Source organism: Lathyrus oleraceus, chromosome 7, assembly GCF_024323335.1.
Source record: "Lathyrus oleraceus cultivar Zhongwan6 chromosome 7, CAAS_Psat_ZW6_1.0, whole genome shotgun sequence".
Lineage (NCBI taxonomy): Eukaryota > Viridiplantae > Streptophyta > Magnoliopsida > Fabales > Fabaceae > Lathyrus > Lathyrus oleraceus.
This window is the reverse complement of record NC_066585.1, coordinates 301,895,378-301,899,844: the sequence shown is the minus strand read 5'-3', so window position 1 is coordinate 301,899,844 and position 4,467 is coordinate 301,895,378. Positions and strand designations below refer to the sequence as shown.

At 39.5% G+C, this 4,467-nt stretch overlaps 1 non-coding gene across 1 annotated transcript; it reads right to left on the bottom strand.

The window, feature by feature from the left end:
- Positions 1-2,609: 2,609 nt before the first annotated feature.
- LOC127109501 (small nucleolar RNA R71) lies at positions 2,610-2,717 on the bottom strand. The gene has a single exon (XR_007796779.1). It is a non-coding gene; the product is annotated as a small nucleolar RNA R71 (small nucleolar RNA).
- Positions 2,718-4,467: the final 1,750 nt, after the last annotated feature.

The following is a 4,467-nucleotide window of genomic DNA, read 5'->3' as shown; positions in this document are numbered from 1 at the left end:
CAGAGGTATCTGGTGCTGAACTTGGTAGGGTGGATTACGATCCAATCCCCCACGACCGCAAATTGGGTTAAATAAAAGGGCTACACCAACTCATGTACCAGAGCCCCATGCTTAAGATCATAATCACTAACCGGTCACTTTACTATGAGTATGTATAGAAAACGGGCTTAATGTGATTGCACTTGAATGAAAAGGACTTTAGGAAAACAAAAAGAATGCTTAGGTATGGGGGGTGATGTGGATTGATTTGTATAGGAATGAAGCCTACGACCGCAATTACGGGAAGTGTCACTACAATACCCTTAGTTCGATTCGTTAGTACCTATCGATACATTCCTTGAATGAACTCATAAGTCTTTTTACCTCGAATTAACTCTAGTTGATACTAATTTTCTTGCATAAACTATAAAGAGTTTTGCTTGAGGACAAGCAAAGGTTTAAGTATAGGAGAGTTTGATCGCACCGAATTACACCGTATTTTTGACTCGGATTTCACATGTTTATTAGGACTTTATCATCATTTTATTTGTATTATGCTCTCTTTTCTCTTGTTTTCAGATATTTAGCACTTTCTGACACTTTTGGAAGAAACGAAGCAAAAAGACCTAAAATTAGGGTTTTTCGGCGAAATTACACACATGACGGCCGCTATAGGGGAAGCCATGAGTCACCAACCCTCAACTAGGAGGTAACCGCCACGTTCCCATGATCCACCCCATTTGCACACATGGCGGGCGCCATGAAGGGATGGCGGGCGCCACCTTTGAAAATCACGTTCCCACTAAAGCCCACTAAGGGGAAGTTAGAGGGCACCATGGTCTTTACAAACTGCTGAGAATCTCTATAAATAGCTCATTTCATTTTGTTTTCAATCATCCAACTTAGTTTTACATCACTAAGCATATAGTTATCATTTGTAATAGCGATAATTTGTCACATCGGGGGGTTATCGCATCTTTGTGAGATTGAGTTGGGTCACTTCGAGTTGCTGTCGTCTTTAGCTTCAGGAGTCGGAGGTTTATTTTTGTATCATAATCGAAGCTTCTGTTTGGAGCAGGTTCTTATTTATCGCTTTATTTATTTATTTCCCGCATTGCTTTTACTTTATTTATTTTTCGCATCGCTTTTACTTTATTTATTTCCTGCATCGCTTTTACTTTATTTATTTCTCGCATCGCTTTTACTTTATTTATTTTCCGCACTCGCTTTACTTTATTTATTTTCCGCACTCGCTTTATTTTATTTATTTTACGCACTTTACTCGCTCTTTACGCCTCACATTCTAAAACAAACTTTTCATCATGATTAACACCGTTATGTTTGTTTGTGTTACCATGTCTGGCTAAATCTTTTAAAGGTTAGAATGTAAGGATCGTGGTTAAAGTAATGTTTCACATATTGAAATCTGTAGAAATACTTTAAAGGTTGTTTTGATTTTTAACTTGAGTTTTCTAAAGCAAACTTGGTTAGTTTTAATTATTCGAGGAGTGCGAAAGCACCCTGGCGTAGTAACTAGGAATCTTTATCACTTTAAGGAAAAGCTATTTTTGAAACTATTTTCGGACACGTTGATAGGTTTAAAATCAATAAACTCCTTAGGTAAACTTTCCAAATCAAAATCACTTTTCAACTAAGTTTACGAGTCTCATTTCTTAAAAATAGGTTTACTACTTTAGCGTTCTGCGCACCTTTTATATGTGACAATAAAAGACCTTAATTTAAGGGTAAACTCGGTTCTAAATACGCGAAAGCGACAGTTCCCGTTAAATGGATTATTTTCAAGAGTAGAAAATATTGCCTCATAAGTAGTTCTATTTAGACAATCGAAACATCATTTAACTGACGTGAATTACATTCAACCTGTCTTTACCTGCATTTATTATTTACCGTTATTTTGCAAAACCCAAACTCTTTTATACCGCCTTAGATAAACACCATAACGATAGTATTCGATAGATTGACGATTGGTCTCTGTGGGATCGATATTCTTTTATATTACTTTGACGTTATTCGTGCACTTGCGAATCCAAGCGATCAAGTTTTTGGCGCCGTTGCCGGGGACCAACTTCGTCAAATTTCGTACCTTGTTGTTACACCGTATAGACTAAGGCATTTTTAGCCGGTAAATGCGAAGAACCCGTAGTACCAGAAATTTAGTAGATCCTTTAGCGGAACCCGAACGTTATACTCGTACACGCCTCTTACTCATCCGAATTAAGAAAGTTATGGCTGAGAATCGCGATAGGCGACCTCTTAAGGAATTTTCCCAACCCTCTGATGAGGAACCTAGTTCGAGTATAGTAAACCCCCTTATACCTGCTAACAATTTCGAACTAAAACCGTCTTTGTTGCAATTAGCGCAACAAAACCAATATGCGGGTCTCGCTACTGAGAACCCGAATCAACATTTAAAAGCTTTTATCCAACTAGCCGACACCTTTAAATCTAACGGCACTTCACCCGATGCGATCCGTTTAAGATTATTTCCTTTCTCCCTCAGGGATAGAGCACGTTCATGGCTAGATTCACTTCCAGCTAATTCAATAACTACCTGGGAAGACCTTAGGAGAGTATTCCTTGCTAGATATTTCCCCCCTAGTAAGACTATTGTTCTTCAAAACCAAATAACTAGATTTGCTCAAAAACCAAGGAGAATCGCTTTTCGAAGCTTGGGAGAGATATAAAGAGCTATTAAGAGTCTGCCCATACCATGGCCTAGAACAATGGTTGATCGTTCATACCTTCTACAATGGGCTCCATTATAACACCAAGATGAGCATCGACGTTGCCGCAGGTGGCGCGCTGATGAACAAACCTTATCCAGAAGCTTGTGACCTAATTGAGGATATGGCCCAAAACCATTATCAATGGGGAACTAAATGAGCATCAATAGAGAAAAAGGAGACCCAAGGTGGAATACATGAGGTAAGCTCTCTAGACATGATGCAGGCAAAAATGGACGCTTTAGCCCTTAGGATCGAACATATGTCTACAAACACTAACACCGTAGCAGTACTCCACACAGAGTGCAAACTCTATGGATCTAAAGGACACGAATCGGCGGAGTGTAACCTTTTGAACGAACTAAATACCGACCAAGTGAATTACGCCCAAGGTAACCCGTTTTCAAACACTTATAACCCTGGATGGAAGAATCATCCAAATTTCTCCTATAAAAACCAGAACCCTATCCAAAATAATGCACCTCAAAGACCGCAAGGTTATCAAGCCCAAAAACCAAATCAACCTACGCAAGTTGTGCCCCAGAAGTCTAACCTTGAGAAGATCATGGAAAGCTTCATATCGGGCCAGACTCAGCAAAATAAAGAATTCCTAAACCAAAACATTCACGTAAGCGAACTTATAACGCAATTAGGAACCAAGGTTGATCAGATAATCACGCATAACAAGATGCTTGAAACCCATATCTCACAGGTAGCAAAAAACCAAGCCCCACAAACTACACCTGGAGGCCAATTTCCTAGACAACCTCAACCAAACCCTCGAGGGCAAGCTAACGCTATCTCTTTACGAAGTGGAACCGCTTACGAAGGGCCTCAGAACCCAGCAATGAGCGAGTCCAAAACTTCTAACAACCAAGAAGAGGAACCAGAGGAATCCGAGAAACAAACCAACCAAGAAGGTGAAGCCAAGGATAAAACTTACAAACCACCGCCCTCGTACAAACTACCAATCCTGTATCCGCAAAGACTTAAACAAACCAAAGTCAACAACCAATATCAAAAATTTATAAAAGTGATAGAAAAGCTTCATGTAGAGATTCCTTTCACCGAAGCTATCACCCAAATTCCGTCTTACGCCAAATTTCTCAAAGACATCTTAACTAACAAGCGTAGGCTCGACGATCTAAAACCATTGGAATGCAACTTTATTTCTGAGGATAAACTTTCTAAGAAGGAGAAAGACCCTGGCAGTTTTTCTATACCTTGCATTTTAGGAAACCATGTGATCGACAAAGCTTTCCTGGATTTAGGCGCTAGTGTAAGTTTAATGCCCTTAGCTATATGTAAGAGATTAAACCTAGGAGAATTGCAACCAACTAAGATGTCCCTTCAATTAGCCGATAGGTCTGTTAATTATCCTGTAGGCATTTTAGAAGACATCCCAGTTAGGATCGGTCAACTTTATATCCCAACAGACTTTGTGGTCATGGATATCAAAGAAGACGAAGAGATCCCTATCCTTTTAGGTAGACCATTCTTATCAACAGCCGGAGCTATAATAGATGTCAAAAGAGGGAAATTAACCTTCGAAGTAGGGGACGAAAAGATCGAGTTCATTCTTTCAAAATTCCTTATGGAACCAATTCTAGGAGATGCATGTTATGCGATCAATATCATAGATGAGTGCATACCTGAGCATCTAGAGTCCAGGTACCATGATTGGTGTCTTAACTCTACTGCATAGGATATCTGCAACATAGACTATTTTATCCTTTGGTACCCA